The sequence below is a fragment of the Apteryx mantelli genome, chromosome 3, assembly GCF_036417845.1.
Source record: "Apteryx mantelli isolate bAptMan1 chromosome 3, bAptMan1.hap1, whole genome shotgun sequence".
NCBI classification, from domain to species: domain Eukaryota; kingdom Metazoa; phylum Chordata; class Aves; order Apterygiformes; family Apterygidae; genus Apteryx; species Apteryx mantelli.
The window spans coordinates 59532122-59558159 of NC_089980.1; the positions used below are offsets into that span (position 1 = coordinate 59532122).

The window sequence follows — 26038 nt, forward strand, 5'->3', positions numbered from 1 at the left end:
TGTAGCCCTTTGCTGGACTTGCTCCACTAGTGCCACATCCCTCTTGTACTGGGGAGCCCAGAACTGGGCACAGTACTCCAGATGTGGCCTCCCCAGGGCTGAGTAGAGGGGGAGAATCACCTCCCTCGACCTGCTGGCAACACTCTGCCTAATGCACCCCAGGATACCATTGGCCTTCTTGGCCACAAGGGCACATTGTTGCCTCATGCTTAACTTGGTGTCCACCAGGACCCCCAGGTCCTTCTCCGCAGAGCTGCTTTCCAGCAGGTCAACCCCCAACCTGTACTGGTGCCTGGGGTTATTCCTCCCTAGGTGCAGGACCCTGCACTTGCCTTTGCTGAACTTCATGAGGTTCCTCTCCGCCCACCTCTCCAGCCTGTCCAGGTCTCTCTGAATGGCAGCACAGCCCTCTGGTGTATCCACCACTCCTCCCAGTTTTGTATCGTCAGCAAACTTGCTGAGGATGCACTCTGTCCCTTCATCCAGGTCATTGATGAAGAAGTTGAACAAGACTGGACCCAGTCCTGACCCCTGGGGGACACCGCTAGCTACAGGCCTCCAACTAGACTCTGCACCACTGATCACAACCCTCTGAGCTCTGCCATTCAGCCAGTTCTCAATCCACCTCACTGTCCACTCATCCAGCCCACACTTCCTGAGCTTCCCTATGAGGATGTTATGGGAGACAGTGTCAAAAGCCTTGCTGAAGTCAAGGTAGACAACATCCACTGCTCTCCCCTCATCTACCCAGCCAGTCATTCCATCATAGAAGGCTATCAGATTGGTTAGGCATGATTTCCCCTTGGTGAAGCCATGCTGACTACTCCTGATCACTTTCTTGTCCTCCACATGCTTGGAGATGGCCTCCAGGATGAGCTGCTCCATCACCTTTCCAGGGATGCAGGTGAGGCTGACTGGCCTGTAGTTGCCTGGGTCCTCCTCCTTGCCCTTTTTGAAGACTGGGGTGACATTGGCTTTCTTCCAGTCTTCAGGCACCTCTCCTGTTCTCCATGACCTTTCAAAGATGATGGAGAGTGGCTTAGCAATGACATCTGCCAGCTCCCTCAGCACTCGTGGGTGCATCCCATCAGGGCCCATGGATTTGTGGGTGTCAAGTTTGCTTAAATGATCTCTAACCCACTCCTCCTCCACCAAGGGAAAGTCTTCCTTTCTCCAGACTTTCTCTCTTGCCTCCGGGGTCTGGGGTTCCTGAGGGCTGGCCTGAGCAGTAAAGACTGCAGCAAAGAAGGCATTCAGTAACTCTGCCTTCTCTGTATCCTTTGTCACCAGGGCACCCACCCCATTCAGCAAAGGGCCCACATTTTCCCTAGTCTTCCTCTTGCTACTGATGTATTTGAAGCCGCCCTTCTTGCTGTCCTTGACATCTCTAGCCAGATTTAATTCCAAACGGGCCTTAGCCTTCCTCGTCACATCCCTGCAGACTCTGACAATGTTTCTATATTCCTCCCAAGTGGCCTGTCCCCCTTTCCACTTTCTGTAGACTTCCTTCTTCTGGTTGAGTTTTGCCAGGAGCTCCTTGCTCATCCATGCAGGTCTCCTACCTCCTTTGCTTGACTTCCTACTCGTAGGGATGCACCGCTCTTGAGCCTGGAGGAGGTGATGTTTGAATATTAACCAGCTCTCTTGGATCCCCCTTCCTTCTAGTGCCCTAACCCATGGGATTCCTCCAAGTAGGTCCCTGAAGAGGCCAAAGTTTGCTCCCCTAAAGTCTAGGGTTGCAATCCCACTTAGTGCCCTGCTGCCTCCTCGCAGGATCCTGAACTCCACGATCTCATGGTCACTGCAGCCAAGGCTGCCCCCGCCCTTCACATCTTCAACCAGTCCTTCTTTGTTTGTTAGTACGAGGTCCAGCAGCACACCTCTCCTTGTTGGCTCCTCCACCACCTGTGTCAAGAAGTTGTCACCAATGCTCTGCAGGAACCTCCAGGACTGTTTGTGCCTAGCTGTGTTGTCTTTCCAGCAGATATCGGGGTGGTTGAAGTCCCCCATGAGAACCAGGGCCTGGGATTGTGAGGCCACTTCCAGCTGTCTGTAGAAGGCCTCATCGACTTCCTCTTCCTGATCAGGCGGCCTGTAGTAAACACCCACAACAGTGTCACCCATGCTAGCCTGCCCTTGAATCCTTACCCATAAGCTCTCGACTTGCTCTTCATCCACCCCTAGGCACAGCTCAATACATTCCAGTTGCTCTCTCACATAAAGAGCAACTCCACCACCTCGCTTTCCTGGCCTGTCTTTCCTAAAAAGCACATAGCCATCCATGACAGCACTCCAGTCATGCGAGCTATCCCACCATGTCTCTGTAATGGCAATGAGATCATGGCCCTGCGACCGCACACAGATCTCTAGTTCTTCCTGTTTGTTCCCCATGCTGCGTGCATTGGTGTACAGGCATTTCAGAGAGGCGATCAAGCATGCAGGTTTCCCGGGAGGGATGCAAGAGGATCCTCCATAGCCACATCCCATGCGCACTTCCCTGGCTGCATTCACCTGCTGGAGGCATCCCGACTTGAGCAGTCTTTTGCCAGCTACCCTGTCACTATAACTCTCTCCTTCCCCCATCTTTCCTAGTTTAAAGCCCTCCTTACCAGGTTGGCCAACCTGTTGGCAAAGACGTGCGTGCCCCTCCTCGTGAGGTGGATCCCATCTCTCGCCATCAGTTGTCGATCTTCAAACAGGGTCCCATGGTCATAGAAACCAAAACCCTGTTGCCAACACCAGCGGCGCAGCCAGTCGTTAACTTGGAAAGTCCGTCTCCTCCTCCTCCCATCCATCCCCCTTACTGGCAGGATTGAGGAGAAGATGACCTGGGCTCCCAGACCCTTGACCACCATCCCCAGAGCTCTGGAGTCCTGCTTGATGGTCTCCAGTTTGCCCTTGGTGTCATTGGCGCCCACATGGAAGAGCAGCAGTGGGTAATAGTCTGAAGAATGGACGAGCCTAGGCAGTCTTTCCATGACGTCTCTCACACGAGCCCCTGGCAGGCCACAAACCTCTCTAGACATGAGGTCAGGTCGGCAGATAGATGCCTCCGTCCCCTGCAGCAGGGAGTCCCCCACAACAATCACCCGCCGCTTCTTCCGGGCGTTCCGGCAAGGCACAGGGTCTGTTGTCCCAGTTACTTCCCTTGCAGCTATGCCCATCTCCTCCTCCTTCTGGAGGGCACTAAACCTGTTCTTCAGCTGCAAGTCTTCAGGAGGAGTAGGAGCCTTTCTCCTCCCACGAGCAGTGACCAGTTTCCAGCCTTCTTCTACGATGTTATGATGTACCATTTCACACGGCACAGAGCCCTCCAGCAACTCCACTGCCGTGGGGGGTTGGGACTCCCGAAGCTGCACGGTCTCTGAGAATACCCTGTCTATCTCTTGCTCCGCTTCTCGGATGCTGCGCAGCCTACTGACCTCCTCCTGTAACTCCCTTACCTGACAACACAGCTCATCAACAGCAGCACAGCTCCTGCAGGAGAGCTGGCTGCCAGCCCAGGCCTCCCGGAGAGGCCCCAAGCACTCCCTGCAGCCTGAGACCTGTAGAGCCGCATCTACTGTCAGAGGGTCTGTCTGGGTCCCAGCCTCTGACACAGCAACTCCAACAGCCACTGGGGAACGTGCTGTGCAGCGTGTCACGACCATACTTGAGGAAGCGTACACCACAGGGAACAGAAATGAAGGTTCCTTTGTGCACCCTTCTGCGCAAACTGCTGCCTCTGTTCGCTGCACTCTAGGAGCTGCGCTCCAGGCCTGGCTCTTATATAGGCCTCTCCCTAGCACTGGCTAAGAGGGTGCTTGATCTGCCCTAATCAAGGGCCACTGGGATCAAAGGCCCCAACTCCCTCTGGTCAGGGGCAACCAAGAGAGCTCGTTAGCAGCAGCCACTCCTAGCTAGAGCTTTTCCCAGGAGAAGTCAAGGCCTCCTGCAGCTGTCCTTGCCTAGCTTCCCCTTTCCTGTTCACAGCAATCACCTGCTAGTTCCTGGGGGGTCCTCAGAAAGCCCACAACTTCCAACAAGGTCCTCAAGTTCTAGTCAGAGCCCAAACACTGCTGCGCAAACTGCTGCCTCTGTTCGCTGCCTCTGTTAGCTGCGCTAAAGGTATTGCTGACGTAAAAACATGAGTCCTATTGGACAGAAAGACCTTTCAGCTGATGCTTCTCACTATATGCCTGAAAATTTCTGAGAACATATTTTCAAGTGTCCTTCTGAGGTGGTTGAAATCATGCTGTTCCTAACTCATGATCAATCAGTGTATGTTCTCTATAGGCAGAGAGCAAATGACTGAGGTTTGAAGCTGGTCATCTTCTTCTGGGGCCACTGGCTGCTGTGGCCTCACTCAGACCATAAAGAAGTTCCTAGTAAATGGAGAGACACTTTGGACTGAAAAGCAAACATGATAAGTTTGATCTCAGCTGAAGTCCTTATTGTTCTTCTGGAGAGTTAGGGAGAAAAATCCATTCTTCTTCCAACTTTGTTTCCCTAACCTAGCACTGTACCTTGTTTTTTGCCCTCCAAAGTCTGACTGTTCTTGCAGATGAAGTGGATAGTGTTCATTTTGCCCAGAGCAGCTCTTTAACTCTTTCTTGGCCGATGTGGATTTGCACAGTACATAATAGTGTCTAAGTGTCTATCCTAATGTGAAGAGAGCTAATTGTCAGAAAGTTCTGACCACTTGAAAATCCAGATTGCTTTAGTTTGCCTCAATTTGAGGAACCAAAAGAAGAATGAAACTATCAGTAATTGTAAAGTAGTGTTCCTGCCGGCTGGTGGTGGGCAGATACAGCACCTATTTTGAGTACTAGGCAAGATGGGGAAATGGCAAACTGGGAATTTACACAGTCCTTTCCAGTAACAAAGCCTTACAAAGAAACATTAGTTTGAAATGATGCTGACATGCTGATCTTTTTGTTTAGAATATAGGTACGAAAGTTTATTCTGGTAGAGCAGCATGGTGTAAATGCCAGCTTAAATAGTACTGGGTTTAATATATAAAAAGTAAATGGTCAAGCCTATGTATATAATATGTACAACAGAGGGAATCTCTGACTTCTCAGTCAAGAGCAGAACCATGAAGTACCCTGCCTGAACTGAACTCTCAGTGTGTTTTGCCACTGATGAAAGCATCACCGGCCATGCAAGTCATCTGAAGTAGGACCATATGACTCCTCTGATGTGAACATGTGTCACAGACTTGTCTCTGTTTCTTTTGTGAACCCACACCACCTAAGATGGAAATCAGGTTTTCTCTCTTCTTCTACATAACTCTGAGGCCCACTGAGCAGAAAAAGCTTTGGGGAGAGTTTCTTGTGCGTCCTTAGACACACAATTGTTACTTAATATATGACATATGAGAAGGTCCAAACTAGCTTCTACAAAATAGTTAAACTTGACAGCTATTTAATTTGAAGTGCAAAAATGAAGGCAAAACCCCATTGGCACAGGGCAAGTGAGAAAATTTAAGAGCAAAAATGAGAATTGCTGTCAGTGAGGTTCCATGTAACTTTTGGCACACAGATAATATTTCTGACAGCTTAATTTCATCTTTAAAGGAGAGCACTGAATTATTGCTGACCGCCCACACTCAGAAAAGCTGGAAGTCACTCCAATGTGAAGTATTTATTACCATGTCAAGTAATGGGAGCAAATCATTAAGTACTTGTTAACACTGCATTCACTGAGAAATGTATTTACTGACAAAAGACATGCTACCAGAAAAATTTCTGAATGATTTTTGCTTCCTAACCTGTACTGCACAGTACAGCATGGAGTTGGAAAGTCCAGGCTCTGGGAGTCAGTGCTGTGACAGAGACTTACAGCAGGTCTTTTTCATAGAAAAGCAAATTTGAAAAACACATAAAATGGGGAAATGGGAAAAAAAAAAGAAAAGGGGGAAACATTGCAAACACTTTTTTTCTTTTCTGGATTAGTCTGCAGTACTGGATAAAGATGAGTGTGAAGAAGTTAAATGCCTTCAGGAGTGAGGGGTTAAAACATACTTTGTACCTTGCTCTGAGGAACGACCATAGTGGGTTGTACCATGGGAGTACCTAGCCCAGAAGCCTGACTCTGGCAGTGGCTGGTTTTGAATGTTTAGGGAGAAGCATAAGTACAAAATGGTGCTTCCTCCAGTGAGTGCTGCCGGCTCCTGCCTCCTTCCAGGGTAGTTATCCCTTGTTAGTTAGCATGACTCCAAATTCACCAACAGCAAAGGGTAGTATAAGAAGGGTACAGTAATCATCAGTAACATTTTCTAACTGTTTGAGCTCAAAGAAGTTGTTTGGTATGAAATGGGCTTTGTAGATCAATTGCATTTGTAGATTTAAGCTTGAAAAAATCTGCTGAGCAGCAGAGCCGCTCCTGCTGTGAAGGAAGAATTAGGCTCCAAAGTATTTCCTTTTAGATTGTAAAAGTTTGAAGAGGTGCATGTGGTAAACACAAATATTTGAAAATAAAATTAATAAACTTAATCTTTACCTTATGAAAGTTCATATTAAATGTTGAGTATATCTGAATAAGCAATTGTAACAGCATGTATCCTTGAAAGTGGAAACACTGCTGCCCTTCTTGGTTGTAAATGAAAACATCACACAGAGGCTTATTTCCTTCATGCCTCATTTCCTTTTAAAGGAGCTTGTGGGTATCTATTTTTTAAAGCAGAAAACTTCCTGAAGAAACTAGATAGGAGTTTCAAATCTCATTTTAAATATTAATCTTAGGAAAACGTTGTCCAAAATGTTTGAGAATATTATGTCTGTTAGGTACCAGGTGGGGGGGTGCACCAGATTTAAGGCTGTATGTATCTATAACTAACTCTTCTGACTTTGAAACACTATTTGTTGAAATGCAATATACTAAATACCTACATTTCCAAATATAAAACCCTTTATTTTGGTCCAGGTGCTCAAAGACATTTAGGCACTTAAATACCTTTGAAGAACAAGACCTTTGTCTTTTTGAATGTCATTAGATATTGTTATTAAATGTCCTCTTAAAGCATTGGTTTCATGTCTTCATAGTGCTCTAAGAACTTTTGTTTTCTTGAAAAACAGATTTTTAGATAAAGATTGAAAGAGAATAAAGCTTATCTGTATGTTTTAAAACTTAGAGGTACATGTCAGTGAGTCTTGACCCTCTGGCCTGAATGCACGGTGAGACTGAGGAAACAAATAAAACAGGGACTGTTTATTCTAAGTATATGTATGCCTTGTACTTACCAGCAAACCAGGGCACAGGGAAAAGACAGGCTTATTATTTTGATTCACTCAGTATTTCTCTCAAGGTGTCTCAAGCTCCATCAGCTTTACTGGAGGTGCTTCAGGATTTCATGAACAAGAACTATTTAGATCACTTACAATATAAGCTTTATTAAACGCATGTGAAGTGCTCATAAATTCGCAAGAGGTTGCTGAATTAGAATACAAGGGCTATCTCTGGAGCTTGGAAATTGAAGACCCATCCCTCCAGGAGATATGCAATCTTACTGAAAGTGCCATGAAGCCATACTTCCTTGATATAATGCTTACGGACTTTGTAAATATTGCAGTGTTGAGTTACAATCTTAAAAAAATTATGTGATGGGTCACAAGGAAATAGTTTGTGTCTGCCCATTCTTTTGGTAATGGACTATTAAATCTCAGCATAGGAGGCTGTTTGACACTGAGAATGGAAAGATTCTGCCTGTTTCTGCTTATGGGATTTAGAAATGATAATCTGTTTTGTCAAAAGCTCTGAAGTGCTTTGCAGTTTGTCATCTCCCTCAGTCTAAGCCAATAAGCTTTTATGGGTTTATAGTTGTGCTGACTATAGGTGTGATGTTTATAGATGCAGTAAGCTGTGAGAGGAGCTTTACTAACTCTCAAAGACTTTGTGATGTTCTCAGGAATGTTACAACATTGGTATTAATTATGCACTAAATCGAACAACTGAACTTAGGTGTCAGCAGCTGGACTGTGTAATTTTCATCCAAACCATTGATAAAATTATAATAATGGCTGCCCTGATTGAATGTCAGCTAAAGCAGTTCCTTCAGTTTTCCTCTTTACGTGACTCAGTTGCCCTACAATGATTGTGCTGCTTAGATTCAAGACCAGTGGTTTCCCGATGGTTTGAGAGGAACAAAAATCCAACAAAACAAAAGTCTAAGGGGAATTTTACCTTGTAAGGCAGGACTTTCAAAGAGCTTTCACCTAGAATAAACTTAGCTCTTTGGGGCCCAGGTTCTGAAAGGGTCTTTTCCTATTGTCCTCAGCTGTTGTGCTTGGTGTGAGGCCCTGTTACTCCCTTTGGTTCACCCTTTAGATTCTGGTTTATTATCTTTTCTTAAAGTGCTTTTTCAATTTTTTTCATATCCTCCTGGGCCTCTTCTTATCTTCTTATAAACAATTCACCAGAGAAGTCCTGACCACACATCCGGTTTCCTCTGCCTCCAGATCCCCCCAGCAGAACTTCCCTTGTCCTTCTGTTCTGAGGAAAGACTGTTTGTTACACGTCCTTGGGAGCCTCTGCATTATGTGCTGCTGCCTTCATATGGCTTCTTTACTCAGAAAGTCCTAGTTCTGAGCTCGAAAAAAACATTGCTGGGCCTGGAAGAGCTCTTCAAGATCCAGCTGCGACATAGACTCTCCCCCTCTGCCCCATCCCCAAATCTTCTTCACATCAAATGTTCCCCCACAAAAAAAGTCTCTGCCTAAACTATCCTGACCATAATTTGTATTGCCACAAATAAGAACATGAAAGAAGAGCATATTCTGATTTGGGACCTTCAGATGTGGATTTTTTAAGACCCTGCTTTTTGAAAAACACTGCTTGCAGTCTAGCATCTTCTTGCGTGGTCTCTTACACAGACCTGTGCTTGCTCCACTGCACTCCAAGCCAACTTCATTCAAGTGAGCTCTAATCCAAGGGTGTTGTACACAGTTAGTGCAGAAAGCTTGAGAGCACTGTGCTTCTGCACAGGGCTGGCTTGTGTACTGCTGACCTCAGGCAGAGGCAGAGGGCATACAAGCCTACGCAGATTAGGAAAGCATAATGTGTTCTGCAAAATGATGAAGCTTAGGAATACACTAAATTTTCAATCAGGTGGGGAAAATCTAGGAAGGAAGGAGAAACTAGTGTGTGCACAAAAACAGTAACAATTGATTCTTCTGTATATTTCACGAGTGTCTCTAAAATGTAAAAATCAGCCTAGCCAGTATGTCCACAGGCACACAGCAATGCTTTTGGGTCCCCACCTGGACCTAATCCATTTGCACGTAAGCTCTGAGGGATGAGACTCAAGAAGACCTCCAGCTTTGTGCTGAGCTGCAGTATGTGCCAATGTTGCCTGTCACAACTTAGGAGCAAGCTGGAATTAGTAGCTGTCATCTGAGCAAGCAGATCTTTCTGTCCTCCCATAGGAGTTCTGGAAATGAAACCTTGAAGATCATCTTCTCACAGTGAAGAGAGACCACCATTAGGTTCCGGTTTTACTGTGCCTTTGCAAGCCTTCTTGTGACAGATAACCTCTTCCTTCCTCCCAAAAAGTTACCTTATCTAGGGCTTGCCTTCTGAAGGAAAAGGTAAAGTACATTTGAAAGAGCAGACTTAGGTTGTGTCTAATAGGCTATGGAGAAGAATGTGTTCATATATTATAAGGGGGAAAAAAATTGTTGTTAGGAAACTTATTCATTGTGTGTCAGCAAATTTTATAGAACAACCCAGCCTCAAATATAGAATAGATTGAACAGGTCAAAAATGACAAAGAGCATTGCTGGAAGTTTGTTTTCATAGGCTTTGCTAAAAATTGACTTGTTTACATCCAGATTGTGACTTCTGGGTTAGATACTTAATTTTCTTTAGTGATTCTGTACAGCGCTTGGATTTGGATTTGGGTGAGTAGGCAAAACTTTTGCCTGTAAAAATAACCTGAGCATGCATCACTTAAAGATTTCATTTTCTGTTTCTATACAAACCATCTGGGAATTCTCATTGTATACAGTCCTGATTAAATTATAGCCTCTTCACAATTCTAAGTGCATCATGAAGATCCTGCTATGAGGCAAAAATTCTCAGCATCAAGATATTCAAGAAATAAGTTCTGGATATTTAAAATGCTGTCTGCTTTGCAGCAAGGGAGCATTTTGGCTAGTTTGTTTTTAAACAAAAACACACTATTCCTCAATGGAGCTTCTCCAAAGTGCCAAAGGAAGTTAACTTTCTGTTTGTAGGTAATGAGTTCTGCGAAGGTTCCCCTTGTTAACAGTGTTGCTCAGGTTCCTAGATAGCAAGTTCTTCCTACTGCCCTAAGGAAGACAAATTTATTCACGTCTTTGCTTAAATAAAGGTAAAGATTATAACCAATCTCCCTGTCTTTCTCACTATCATTCAGCCAGACTGATTCTCACAGGAGCACATACTTCTGCACTTGTCATACCCTCTATAGGTAAGTGCAGGAATATTGCCCAGTCCTTTCCTGTCCACAAATTTGTTCCACTCTGCTATTACAGTAATATCAAAATATAGCTTAGTATGTAGTTGTATATTCATTTGCAACTCAGCTTCAGCAGCTTAATATGTTGCTGCCCCAAGTAGCCTAATTTTCTTTTCTTTAAAGTTCTGGCAGCAGTACAGGACTCACAAAGCGATTCCCAGCTGTCTCCATGAGAAGTCTAGCAATGAAGCAGAAACTGTGATGGGACACCTAGCATCAGGCAGCATTTGCGCTTTGGTTTGCACCAGGCATCTGCTCTTGAAGCAATTCTCTAGTCATCCCTGTTCTCTCTGCTGTCACAGCAGTTTGGGATCAGACAAGCTGGATTCCTTCCTGATGAAAAGAAACCAGCACACCCAGTGCCCTCCAGCCCCTAGTGGGCATTCAGGCCGTGGCACCAACGTCTGACATCAACTCTCCAGAAGGCATATAGTGCTGATATCAGGTCCCCAGCACCCACTGTTACTTTTTCTAGATTGCTGCAGCTGCACTACACTGCTTGCTAACACAGACATAGGTTTAGACCAAAGTTTCCAGACTTTGCAATGAAGAAGTTGAGGAGCGCACCTGTGTTTGTATTTTTCACCTGGTAAAGCACAGAACTGTCTTAAATTATTCCATCTTTTTGCTAGGTTAATGTGCCCACGCCCTTAGCTTCTAATCCTTGAGCAGTCCCATAGGCCTCTTTAGCAGCAGCTGAAAGTGTTATTTGGGCATTCATATGATGATTCCCTAGAGAATACAAAGGAGATTCAAATCTGAAGTCAAAAAATGAGAGCACTAAAACCTCTGCTGCTTTCTTTGGCAGAAGGGATATGTTCTTTACCTGTGATCAAACTATACAAGTTTGTTCTAAACATTTGTTGAGTCACACTTTTCTGTCAGTGAAATATGAAAGAATCTTAAAAAAAAAAATTCTAAAAAACCAGCAGCATTTAAATCTATTCTCTGGCTATTCTAGCCAGTCAAATGGTAGCCTTTTTTTTCAGTAGTGAGTAGTCTATCACATTTCCAAATTTTCCAAATTGCCTTGTAGTTTTCAGTCAGTTTGCCATCTGCCTCTTTAAAGGTTCTGTTGATCCTGATATGCTTGACACAGTGAACAAGTGGCAGTGGAAATGCTTAAAACTGCAACTCCTGTAGATGCCATCAGTAGAAAGCCTTCAGAGCCAAACCCATTCTTCAAAGTATAAGTAGTAGACATGATCACAGGCCTTCCACTACTGCTTGCTTTCTCTTGGATTATTCTTTTTGTCAGGATCATTGCACTGTATATACAATGGCAGCTATTTGCAGATGTAGTAAATCCCAAATCAGTTGTTGTTTTACAAAAAAGATCACATTTGATATTTTCTACTGTCAAGTAGCAGATTGTTGCTACTTGCATTGGGTATAGTTTCAGGAATTGAGAGACTATGTCGACAGTTGTCCTGAAGCCATGAATGAAATGTTTATCCTGTTTTACAGTAGTGATGTAATTCCCTTTTCTCTGCAGAAATCCCATTTTTACCAGGAAAAGGACTGGGGGGGGGGGGGGGGTGTGATGGCCTTTGTCAGCCCTCACACCTCTCACCTGCAATAGCTGGGAAGCACAGAGAGAAAAGAGAAAAGCACAACTCAGTTCAATTAGAACAGGTCTATGAAGAGTGACATAAAGCTAGTGCTGAATGACCTAGTCCAGAGGGAGACCAGCTCTGCTGCCTCTGAGCAGTGCTCTGGCTGGGCCAAGTGCCTGGAAGCAGGGACTGGCTGAACCCCAGGAACAACCGCGGTGGCTCGACTATTCTGCGGGACCAAAGCAGAGGGGGGGAAGGCACCTCCAAAAGTCATCCAGTCCACCTCTCTGCCATAGGGAGGCTCAGCTATGCTACTGTCGTTCCTAACAGATGTTTGCCTAACCTGTTCTTAGGCTTTCTCTGTCCTTGCCGTTAGAAAATGCTTCCTAACATCTATCCCATATCACCCTTGCCAGTTGAAACTGTTAGTTCACATGCTCCCCACTGAGAACAGTTTCCTCTCTGCAGTTATCTGTTACGTCCTAATGCTTGTTAACACGTTTACCCTCAATCTTCTCTAGACTAAGGATCTTTCATCTTCCATTCCTTCCTCAGGGTTCATGTTTGCTAAATGTCTGGTTTAGAAGAAGATTTAGTTATACCCTTGTGCTAGCTTGCTAGCAGTAGGTAAGTCAGAGGTGACTGTTGAACCAATTGCGCTTTGCTCTGGCTGCAGGTTCTAGATTTCAGATCCTCTGCGAATATTTATTAGTACAGAAGTAACAGCAGTGCCCCCTCTGTACCAAGTAGATTGTTGGCACATCAGTTTTTTTAACTGAAGTGATATAAATGTCCTGCTGCAACAACAGTAGAGTGGTAACATTGTTGAGCTGTTTAATGCTTCTTAGTTTGGGGAGTCTCCTTCACAGAAAGTTCCTAGGAAAAATCAGTCTTTGGGTAAGTTTTGTAGTACAGTTCTTTGCATTGCTGCTTGAGACAGCAGCATTTCTGGAGGGGTGTTTTCAGCTTTTCAGAGTTGTTCACAGCTGTTGATCTCTGTTCCCCTTCTGTCATATAGTTAGCTTTTTAATTAGGCATAGCATCAGTAGGCAGGACAAGCCCCATGCAGTTTGGGTCTACTAGAGTTAACATAGTATTGGTCACTGTTTTAGCTTGCCTTCTGCCCTTAACTTTTGCCTTTTGGGCTGGTATCCTGTAGGTCAAATGGGAATCTTCACATGAAAGTCTACTTTACTGGTTTTCTTTTGGCTTGGCCTCAAGGTTTTTGTTTATTCCCTCTTGTATATTCTGAGCTCTCTTTAAGGAGCCTTTAGGCTTTCTGTTTGCTTGTACTTTTAAGACACCTGCTGCTGAGAAAGAGAAGCTATTGCTTGTGACCCATGAAGTCAGCTGCACAGAGCATGAGGGAACTATTGGGAGCCTTTTAATCCTGCCCTATGTCCAAGAACTTGCTCTTGGTACCATTAGGCTGTATGAATTGTAGGAAATTACAGAAAATTTGTTCTTTCGGCAAATACAGGCTCAAATGCTTGTGATGCACCACCAGAGGGGCGTCCGGGATTCTTTCGTGTTCCAGGTTAGTTGTACTGAACTCAAGAGATCGTTATTTGTCAAGTGTGAAAATTTATTAGAGCTAGGAGGTTATAACAAAGCTAACAGTATAGCAAAGCAGAACTGAAAAATATACTGAAAATATATATACATATCAGAGCTTTACAGTTCAATCACAGGTGCACGATACAATGACCGCTCTCGCCCTTTCCTTGAGGGCCACCCCTCTGGTAGAGTTTCCCCAGATTCTCTAACAACGGGTGCACGGTACAGCGACCGCTCTCGCCCCTATATGGGCTGCCACCAATCACAGGGTTGTTAGAGGGTGCGCCCCCAGGCTGCAGCAACCCCACAGTGTGGTGGCGCTGGCCATGATGCACCCGGGGTTTGTTTACTCTTGGGGAGCACCCCAGAGCAAACCCCTCTTCTGTGGGCTGCACCATCCGGAGCCCCACGCTTGCTTGTGTGGTGCGTGTCAATGCTTCAGTCTTTATCTCTTTTGTGTTTATGTCACGTAGTCTGTTCTTTCATGGCAGGCTGTGCTTGGTGTAGGAGCTGGTACCTCAGTTAGGGAGTTGCAAGACTTTGATTCTGTTCATGTTTCTGCTGCCAGCCTGCTACATGAACATAAACCAGTTACTATTACTGCTGCTCCTCTCAGTTTCCATATCTGTAAAATTAACTTAATCATGCCAACCTCTTCTTCACAGTGCTTGATGTTCTTATGGAAAGTAATAGTCAGATATTAATGATGTTATTAATACTGCTCCCCACTTAAGTGCAGTCTGCTACATTATGGAATTTAATGGATAAAGAATCCAAATCAAGAAATTGTTAGGAAATGTCTTGTCTGTTTAATGCACTTGATTTGAAATAATCAGAACTTCAGAACTATGAATCAACTGCCCTTATGAATATATTTGTGGCTGTAGTGGAAAACTAAATTGGAAATGCGATAGCAAAATATCCCTGGGATTTTTAACCTCATTGATAGACTCTGAAAATCTTTGGCTGTAGTGCAAGTCTATTATCTATATGAAAAGCATTTGTTGTTCTGTTCACTGAATAAGTTGCATCAGTTGGAACATCCAACATAATTGCCATTTAACCTATTTCAGCTGCCTGCAACTGCAGTACATTTATAGTTCATTGAAAACTGAATTCATTATCATCTTCTGGGAGTTGCATCCCACTGCTTTTACTGATTCCCATAATACAACAGAAAACGTTACCTCTCTTCAGCCATGAGGGCAGATTAACAGGGAGGTCAACAGTGCCATTTCATGCCATTTTGAGTCAGAGTGACAACAGGTAGGACAACAGGGTAGGAGATTTTACACTGCAGACAGTTTGCCGCACAGCATGGTGGTTTGATCACTCGTAAATCTTCACCAACCAGCTCGCCAGGCCTTCTGCTCGCGACTGCTGCTGGAGGTGTGCTAGCACTCGCCTGATTCTCTGTGAAAGTTAGATTACGCGGTGTAGGAGACTACCATCTGTGATTTGTTTCAATGGTAACAAAATTCTTACTTGTATTTTTATACTCTTCACGTGGATTACACATGTTAGTTATGGTTTCCTTATGGCTGTGGCATTTGTGATGATGTTCAGAGACCAGCAATCAGCATCAACAGCAACCTCTCCTTTCTATTTGGTCTATAGCAGTTTCTATCTGTATGTGAATGTAATTGACAAACCAGAAAGGTTTCCATGGCGCAGTAATTTAACTGACATTTTCTCAGCGGTGCTAGATTATTTTTGTAAATTTGGGCAAAGTCTGAATTGCTCAGATAATTGTGCTGTGTCCCTGGTCATCTTTCAGACATTGTTTGTGCTGTGACATAGCTCCCATTTGGTGGGCACTTGTGATCATCAACATTGTTAACTCAAAGCTACCTTTCACACTCAGGAGGAGTTTCAGGTTTATGAGATAAACATCTATATAGCTTTTGTCAGTGCTAATCAATTCTATTTTATTATTATAAGCTATCCATTTTCATTATGGATATAATAAGCTATACAATATAAAATATGAATGTCATAAATCTAGGTAGGATGTGAATAGATACAGGTACTAACTTTAACCTTGTGTGTTACCAGTAGAAGGAAGTATTTTAAAATGTAAGTTTAGAAAGACTATTTTATACTTTTGTTCTTTTACATAGTGATCCTCACATTTTAGGTCACCTTTACCATCCATCTCCCTCTTCTAGAATATTTCCCCACACAAGGGAAAGGATGGGCCCCTCAGCGTGTGCCCTCTTGCATGCACTTTGTTCAGAAAAATAGCCAAGGTATTTGCTCAGCAGCTCCAGCAAGTGTTGGGGCAGACTTTTACCTGGAGAATTGTCTCTTAAGCGGCACATTTTGACATTGGTATCAAGGAACACAGGAGGCTGTCCCTAAACTATCACACTAAACGTATAGCCCTGGGTGCAGGTGCCAATATTTCACAGCATGGTTATCTGAAGTGTGCTTTCCTCATGTTCACCCGCACTCTGTTTTCACTGAGAAGTGTTTCATGATGATGGGCATTCTCTGAAGATCAAAGTGTTGCTACTGCCTAGCTGTATTGCTGAGGCAAATGCTGTAGGAGTTCAGTGTTTTCAATTCTATAATCAACAAGCATTGCAGAAAGTCCCCTCAGCCTTTCCCTGAAATTCTGGCATTAGAAGCAGTTTGCAGGAGTGTTATCTCATTGCATACTGAGGGAGAGATGCTGTCAAATAACATGTAGAGGCTTTCTTCATTTGTCTGACTCTCCAACCTACTAAAATCTGGACAGTCTGTTTTTCAAAAGCCACTCCGTCTTCCCCAGCTGAACAGGTGCCTGTGACACGCAGCATCCCCCTGGACTCCCAAGTGACATCACTGGGGCAGTGGGCAGCTGCTGTCCCCAGAGCCAAGAACCGGGGGCAGCGACTGCCTTGGAGACATGGCCTGGCGCGTGTGGAACCGAGAGAGAGGCAACAGCGCAAAGCTGCGAGTCACACTGGAGAAGTGGAGGGCTGTGAAGAAGGAGGGCCACAGATCACAGGCAGAAGTGTCTCTGGGTGGCATTACAACGGGAAAAGCGAGCTTGGCGGCATGAGCTAGACAGGGACATGAAACAGCAGGGCTGGAGCTGGCCTCTGTTCTGCAACTTTGGGAAACAGACGAGAGCTGGCTGCCTGCTCCTCCAGTGCTTCCCCCATCCTCTGGCTGCTTTCTGCTTGAGACCCCAGGAGGGCAGCTGAGAAGGAAGGGGGTTATTCACTACCAGGGCTGGTAGGGCAGGTGCTGCAGTGGCTTGTCTTGAAAGAGAGAGGTGGCAGCAGGGGCGATGCTGTTCAGCCCTGCTGCCCAGGTGGGTGTAAGAGATCTGAAGTGTGACTATAGGTAAGAGTGATGGAGCAAAAGGGAGGCTCTCATGAGGTGTATTGCAGGAGATTTGCCAAAGTCAGAGGGCTCTTGATGTGTGTCTTCATTAGAAATATGCAGAAATTGTGCCATGCTGTTATGTCACACTTTTTTGCAGAATGTTTGCTATAGAAAGTTTGTCACATGACAGGTTTTGAGAGCACTTTTGCACAAGTGGAACAAAATAAGCAACTTCCTACTGCAAGTAAAGCCTTGAGGAAGCCTGAAGGTTTGCCCAGTGCACATGAGGAGTATTATTGTCCAAGTAGTCACCAGAACTGCTGCCACAGTGGCTGGTGGCCACTGTGCTGGGTGGCCTTGGAAAAGCTGTATTACACCTCTGACCTTCAACTACCACCCGTAGGGTAACAGAGGTAGTGATCTAAGTTTCTTGGTAACACTGAGATCTAGGAATTAAAAGCACTGTGTGAAAGCTAAACTTTTCATTGTTATTCTTAACAGGGTTTTCAAGTCACAGAATCACAGAATCACAGAATGGTTGAGGTTGGAAGGGACCTCTGGAGATCATCTAGTCCAACCCCCCTGCTCAGGCAGGGTCACCTAGAGCACGTTGCCCAGGACCCTGTCCAGATGGGGTTTGAATATCTCCACAAATGGAGACTATACAACCTCTCTGGGCAACCTGTTCCAGTGCTCAGTAAGACAGTTGATTCCATATATGAATTTTTACTTCTCTGTTTTTCTTTCACTTAGACGGGATGCTGTAACATAATTTTACAGGCATTAATCCTGGTAAAAATGACTGTTTCATTTCAGTCACGCAAACACTTGCGCATAATAGCGAAATCTAGAAGTTCTGTATTGAGATGAAATCCCTGCAGCAGAGGAACACACAGTAAAAGATGTAACCTCATTCCCCTGCTGCCAGAGCAGGCTGGTCTGTTACTAAATCATTATTTAGCTTTTTCTGTCTAGTTTTATTTGAAAATGTGTAAAGCGATAGAACTCCAATCACATCCCTTCACTCTGCTCTTAGGGGTTCATCCTGTTAAGGTTTGCCTAACACAGCCTACATTTCCTCTTTTTCCATTTCACTTAGCTCCTCCTATTTATATTCCTCTCTTCCCTTTTATTTTGATAAATAATTCTTCTCTGTCCTTCATGTTTATGTCCTTTAAATATTTATCTGCTCTCCTCCTGTCCCTCTTTAGTCATTGCTTAGTAAGGTTTATGTTTAGATCTTGGCGGTTACCCAGTGAAATAGAAAACAGGAAGATTTCCTCTTCTGTTAGGTATTCTGTTAGAGTTCAAGCAGCTACATATATTTTCAGAACTGTACACAGGGTCTGAGATGTAGATGGTGAGATCCTATTAATGTCAACAGCAGTTTTACTACTGACTGTTTTAAGGCCATGATTTCAGCCAGAGACTCTCTGAACTTAGTCATATCTTCCACTAGGCTCCCTATATGGTAGTGGAGTCCAGGCTGAAAAATAATTTGCAATTGTTTGAGCACTGTGTTTCCCCTCTTGCAGGAGAAAAGACTAGTTCAGCCTTTTTCTTCTTATAGCAGATTCTTACTGTTTGTGTGGCCAAGGCGTGTTGATTGGAAAATTTAGTTAGTGTGGCAGTAATTATACAAGACCGGGATTTTCCTTATGTTCTAATTTAGGAAATGACCTTGCCTTGACTTCACACACAACTTGCTGATTGGACTGAAGGATTCATTAGTGACAGCAGCAGTCTTGCAGGTGCTTATTTACTTTTATGAGGCAAACATACCAACTGAGCGGTATTAAGAATGTCTGTACAGTGTGTCAGGGCCAGGCAAAGCTAATGTTCGGTTTGCCTGAGTGTTGACCATAAATGCTGCAATTTGCTTGAAGCATTTGGATTCTAAATTCCCATTGACTCCATATGCAAGTAGTTCAGAGGTCTGGGTTGTAATCAACCTAATAAACCTGAGCCTGTATGGTTTACAAATAGAAAATGTATCAGGGTCTTATGAGACTCCTTAGCTTTAGATGATAAACCAGTGTCCCAGCTTCTTAGTGATGCCTTAAGTATACTTGTGACTCATTTCACAGATTTTGGAATTTAGTAACTGAAATGCTTGTCCAAAACATTTTATTAGAGAAATAAGTTTGGCTCGGTGTTTGCCAAGTGCAAACAGCCTAATGGAACAAGCGTTTTAGAGTGGAAAGTCAACATAGTGGTTGTGAGCAGAGTTGCTGTTTTGCTCAATGTGAACGTTCACATTTGCGTGGTGCTCCATGACAAATCCATTCAAAATCCTCTGTTTTGAAACACGCCTGTGTGTCACTGTCAAGTCAGAGTCTTGGGTTAGCCATATCAGAACTAAACTGTCAGAGGGCTCTAAAATTAAGATAATCAAAATTTCCTGGCTTTTTTTTTTCAGTATGATTAACCTCCACCTAGAGGACACTGTTTTTTTGTTTAAAATCCCTGATGGGGTTGGTGAACATTTTTTTTCTCCTAACACCTATAAAGCCCATGATTTGATATTCTGTCTTCCTCTGAATGTGCGATTCAGCATACCTTTTCTGGTAGAGTGTCTATCCACAGGAACAAGGCTGTTAAGTGAAATTTCATTAGAGAAAACATTGAAAGTAAGCATTTCAGTGCGGGTAGAATGCTCAGTTTGGATTGTATTTCTTTTTTAAAATGATTTTATAGTTGTATGTTATAATTAGAGTTTAAAAAATAATAGATCAAAATCAAAATTAAAAGCCTTAACAAAACTGTGCTTTGATGCATGCAAAACAATTTTTTGTGATTTCATTTTGGCAAGAATTGCTAAATGTGGGCTTTTTGTTCCAATTCAGAACAAAAGCCACAGCCACAACATCTTTGAAAATGCTCAAAATTACAAGTTTCAAGCTGCTGTATAGCAATCATTTACCAGGATTTGTTCAGCTTATGAGCAAAACTGCCCTGGTGACCTATTACAGAATCCCAATACCTGCAGTCTCCACAGAAAGAGAGAATATTACCATCTCCAGTCCTTCCAGGAATTCTCACTCAATATTATATAAAAGAGTTTTGGTCCTGTCCATAAGAATCTCAGCTGGACCAGGCATAAGGTTCCATACTTTGCCATTAAAAGGCACAGTGCAGACCTCATGTAGGAAAATAGTAGGGTCTCAGGTGGGCCTTAAGTCGCTCTTGTGCAGCGGTACTTTGCACTGAGGTAGTATGCCAAGGCGCTCTCTTGGGAACTTCAGTAGCACCCTCATTACCCAGTTCCAGTGCCAGCATGAGGTCTGTGCTGGGGTGGCAAGTGAAATCGTTGCAGGGCAGCTTTACGTGAGTTGCTCAGAGATCCTGAAGGAGAGGAAACTCCTTTTGATAGAACAGACTTTTTAGTCCCTGAGGGACTAAATACAGGGACCAAGGTTTTTTTTCTGTAGTAGGGCTGGTATGAGAGGGAATGTTAGACCCTACATCTCTTTGTATTTTCACCAGTGAGCCAGTGGTCACTCCTAATAGCTTTTCAATCATAAAAGTTGTATTTTTGCCTTTGATGATACACTGCAGAGAATATTTGTGGTGAAAACCAAAGCGTAGACAGCTTTCATACTTTAGACTAAAGTAACCTACAGACTTTATTCAACTCTGCCTGTAAAATCCACAAAGCAGGTGTGTTTTAAGAGCAAAGAGCAATGACAGTTGATTAATTCATGCTAGGCTTACAGCTTAAAAGGCAGTGGTGAAACTTATTACCCTGGGAGACCCAGTAGTTCCTGGATGTCTGGATCATCTCCATCTCAAGCAGGGCAAGAGAAAAACAATTTCTTCATTGCTCCTGTTGACTTAGCAACATTGCAATAGCAAACACAAGCCAAACACTCATTTAATACTGGAATGCCCCACAGATAGGAAACATTTGGGCTTACTGCTGACTCTCCTTTGCAGCTGCATGCTAATTAGCCAATGCTGCACCATGACAGTAGCTCTGTGGGAATCAGAGTCTTGCAGGAGAAACAGGGATACCAGAGAAGTTTGGTGGAGAAAGTTAGTCCCTGTTTTGACTGCATTTAACAGTAGGATTGAGGACTAAATATACCTGTACATCTTTTCTCTGCTGAATTCCTGTAAGTTGGTACTAAATGCTAAGTGTCTATTTTGGGAGGGAAAAGAGGCCAACCTATCTCACAACTGTTTCAAGCAACTTTTCTTTATTTCAGAACTATATAAAATAGCCACCAATTTCTCCCTTCAGGTCATCACAATTTCCAGAGTTACTAATGAACAATGTTTACTGGGATGTCTGAACTCTAAGAGTGGCCTTCTTGTTGGTTTCTCATATTGAAATTATACCTATTCCTAGAGCATGGATAATTATTGCCTGTCAGTGAGATTTAATACTGTAATTGCTGCTATTGCTTGCAATAATAATAATCATACACTATTTGACTAAAGCAAATATAGTACAAAACAGAGGTAGCTTACAGTAAATTTCAAGAAACAGAAATATCATCTCATGCATCTTTTGACAGAAAATCATGTCTGGTAAGGTAAATAATTTTAAATAAAACAAATGTATTACATCAGAAAAGATGACCCAGGTGCAGCTATGCAGAGATATTGAAGATTTCCAGTTTTGCACAAGTCATGGACAGATGGATTTTCAGCTGTAGATTTTTGGCTTTTTTGAGGATGTTCCATGCTAGCAACTGGCAGCTTTGTCTGCTCTTCATCAAGCCTTTTATTCAGTGTGCTTGTAACTATGTTAGTTTGAACTGATTTATGTGATCATAAGGGGTGTAATTCTGACTTTGTTGGTGTCATAAATCACTGTAGGATTTGGCTTATTAGATATCATTGTACATCTGCTGTTCACAGAGCTTGGGTGAGGTGGGAATGAATTCATCTGGGAGTGGTGTGGAAATTCATCTGTGTATATTCAATTGGTCCATCTTTGTTTAAAAATACCTAAAAAATCAAATTTTACCTCTGCATAAGCATGTGAGGTTTATATGATCATTCTGCTCATCTGTCTGTCAGTCCTTTATTAATGGTGGTTGAGCCCACTGGGTAATTTCAAACAAAGTGGGAGAAAAATCTGAAACACAGTGAAGCTCCTACAAGGCCTGTGAGATTTGTTGGCCAGGGAGAGAGATCCAAATTGGTGTCCTGTGAGGAAAAGGCAGGAGGTCGCAGTCATTATACCTTCCATCTGGCAGTAGCAAGCCCCCCAAACAGCATGTGCACAGCTCCAGACTTGCTGCAGCCTACGTAGGCTGTTTCTTGCCTGTCATAAAAATGTGGGAAAGAGCTTAGGTTACTACTGTGACGGAAACATTGTAAGCGTAAGTCATAAAACTGTAGGAAACAAGGCTTTATTGGCTCTCCCACTCACAGAACAACTTGTTTTTTGTTTTCATTATCACTTAAATGTTTTGCACAGCTTTTTCAAACATGTACATTATGGTTGTTGTTTGGGGCTTTGAGGGGCAGGGAGTTAGGGGATTGCCATTTAGTTGCATTTGTATTCAATGGAGTTAACATGTCCTGATTAAGGAATTTGCAAGATCAAGCTTGTCCAGTGTTTAGATCAGAAAACACAGAAACTTGTGTTTACTCCTGACAACTCCCATTTGATTTGTTTTGTAGCCTTAGACTTCATCATTCTGTATTTTAATTCTCCTGGTGGAAAATTGAGTAGAGATACTTCACAGGGATATTGGGAGATTTAATTATCTTTTCCAAATATTTTAAGATTCATGAATAGGTGATAAATAATATAATTAGAAGTTCAATATTAAATTCAATTCATTCAGTTATTTCAGAGGCATCTGTCATTCCAGATCTCAACATTGAAGCATTCAAGCTGTGTTTTTAAAAAGACAAAACCAAAGTCTTTGTTTTCTTAAAAGCCAAATGTGTTCTTTTATGTAAAAGGAAAAAAAAACAGGGAAAAAATGGACCTTGAGCTCCTAAAAACTAGTCCGAGTTCTTATTGATTTTTCAGAGTGCCCTTCTACAAAGGAGTGTCTCATGTTCTGTAAATCTGTTTTTCCCTTTGCCACAGCAGCTCTAGGGCTAAGCAGTAAAGGTCTGTTTTTAATGGCTCTTTCCCCTTCTCTAAAAGGTTCCATATTTGGGGGCACAGGGGATCTTTCTTCCAGAAAAGTAACCTTTCCTCCAAGGAAAAAGAAACACACATAAAATCTCTACATGCCGTTACCATTATAATTCTACATTCAGGTAGCAATAGCACACTTTTCTGGATTTTTTTTTGTGTTGTAATATGCTCCATTGAAAAGATACAACATGAAAAGCCACTGTTTAGGAGATTTTAGTGTAATACTCTGAAGCAGAAACACGGTAACACAAACAGTATTTCCAAGCAGAGTCATTAAAGCTAGATTATAATCCTTTTCTGGAAAGCCTGTATTTATCTGTATCCCATATAATTAATCACCATACAGGTACTTTATCTTCCACATACGCAATGTGTATTTAAAATTAGAATCTAGCCCTCTGTTTTTGTCTACAGTAGCTTGCATTAAAAAACAAACAAAATAACAGAACTGACAAGAATATTGCACAGTTTTGTGTATATATACAATTTGCTATATGATTAGCATGTTTCAGTGCTACATGAGAAATTTTGAAATTGAATTGTGTCTTCCTGAGCCTGAGTTATATTTTGCCTTTGTTACACTTGAGACATGTTACTGAGTTCTAGGGAAGTGATGAGAGTAATGGATGAAGTTTAGATTCATCATTTTATTTACTGGTTTTCTCCTGCTACCAATATTTTTCGATGGAGATTTGATTCAATTAAAATAGTTTCTAACTCCTGCTATTCTTGCTTTTTTAATTAAGAAGTGCTCCACCTCCTGGCCGAGCAGGGGCATTTCTTTTCAAAAAGTCATATTGAAAGGTAGGGGCAGGCAAATCATTTGTAATCAATAATGCATTTCACCAAATGTTTCTGAACAGATTGTTAAATCTTTGACATTATTCATGTGTTTTCTGTATGTATCCTCCTGCAGGATTAGCTTTCTGGCAATTACTTGTGTCGAATATGCAGGGGGGGTCTGTCCCTGGTGTGACAGGTCAGGTGATTAAACAGCACTTTGGGTAAAATTGTCAAAAAGAACAAAGGACAGTAACAACAAGTTACTGAGGCACCTAATGCCCACTGTCTTACCACCCGTTCCCAGTTCCAAAAAAACTTGAAGTTTTCAAGAAGGTATTCAAAAAGCCCATTTCAGCTTGGTGACACCGCTTAGGCTGCCTCCAAAACCAGTGGAGAGAGACTGGCCCACCTTGAGAAGGAATCTGAACAGCCCAAGCAGGCTCCTGCTGTATCACCTTCAGAGGACCCTGAGGAAGGTCCTGGTGCCTATGTCTCACAGTAGCCAGCACATAGTTCATCCAGAGAACAGAGTTATAAAGGGATCTGTATGCTTAACACGCACTTAAAAAAATTAAGAGTTATCACTTTAGTACTATTGAAGAGTAGTAGAACTGTCTTCATCTTTAAGTACCTTGCAGAGCTCACAAAATTTATCTCCATCTGCTTTTTAAAACAGAATTTAGGCTAGAAGTCATTTAAGTATTTCAAGAAATGTTCTCCTGTTTGAATTTTGCATTTTGCAGTTGATTGTACCTTGTAAAACTTGCTCTGGGGAAGTATTGGGGCTTCCAAGTGCTTTGTTTGCATTTGTGCGGCTGCATTAGTAAGTCACAGACATTCACAGAAAATGAACACACAGAAGCCTGTGGTCATAAGCACAACAGAATTGTACTGGACCTGAACTAGTATGTACAGAATATTTCCACTGTGAGGCTCTGGCTCCATATGCTGTTGACTGAAAGATGTAAGAGCAATACCTAAGTTAGCCACTTCTGGAGGAAGTCTGAATATATCACATACATCTCTTCGCTGTCGGCATAGGGAGCCAAAGTCTGGCAGCCCTGAATAACAGGCACTCAGAATTGCTTATTGATCTCTTGAAGTTAGACTGCCCAAACAGGCAGTCTGGAGGCCAATCTGCTCTCTTACCCTGCATTGATCATTCCCCTTCATTGATCTGTGTTTCAGTTCTTGTCCCTTACCACCCCTACACCACACCATGGGCTTCAACGTTTCCTGTCTCTGATTCCTCCTGTGTGGGAGCCTGTGATGGATTTCACTGCACTAGAGATTTTGCAGTTTATCAAGTCTGTAACTTCACCATTTGCAGATCAGCTGCCCTTAACCAAGGCAGTCTATGAAGATGTCTGTAAGAAGTACTCCCTTGCTGAATCTTTTTCAACAAATACCTTTAAAAGAGGAAAGCCATAAGTGGAAAATTATATCAGTCACAGGATCCCTGACTTAAAGCATTTTTGTACTAACAGGATCCAGCTGGCACCAGGGGAAGCACAGTGTGATAAATGCTGGGCACCAGATAGTTTTCATCCCAGGGAGGAGGGTATGCCCAGTTTCTGCTGCTGCTGCTGCCCACCCTCATTAGAGGCCTTGCCAACGAAAGGTGCTCCTGGGATCCAGCAAGCACAGAGGTGCCCCCAGGTCCCTGGGGCTCCCTGGGCTGGCCCCATGCTGGGCTGAGGACCACCATACCCAGCTGGTGACCATCCACAGTGTAGCTGAGCCTCTGGCTGCTTCACTAACCTGATTTATGCTGGCAAAAGACAGGTATTAAAAAAGTAAACATGGCCCCATAATGCAATAGCTACTGAAATGAGTTTCTTCATATTTGATTTTCTGTCCCAATAAGGGCTCTTAAACAAGTAGACTTGAAATTTGCTGCTTCCTTTCCATTTTCCCTTCCTAACTTAAACAAGCTGGGAGGGAGGGAGTGGAAATGCAGGAGGGGCCATTTGGCACACAACAAGTAATGATTTTTACCATGACTGCCAAGGGAAAGTGGAGGTAGTTATGCCCGTACTTTTCAAACAAGTTCTTCCTCAGGCTAAAACAAAGCTTGAGAAAACTTGAGCCCCAACAGGAGCTTGTCAGAGAAAGCTTTGAGCAAATAAAGGAGAGTTGCTAGATTTGGTTGTTTGGAGCTCAGCATTATTTGTATTTGTCACTATGAGCAGAAAGCATATCCTGCATACAAGTGCGTGTATTTTCCTGCATCCGTACACA

General features: G+C 43.2%; 1 protein-coding gene across 1 annotated transcript in view; it reads left to right on the forward strand.

Moving 5' to 3' along the window:
- The window catches only part of RPS6KA2 (ribosomal protein S6 kinase A2), a 331815-nt gene that overhangs the window by 221724 nt on the left and 84053 nt on the right, over nt 1–26038 (forward strand). The window lies entirely within an intron of this gene.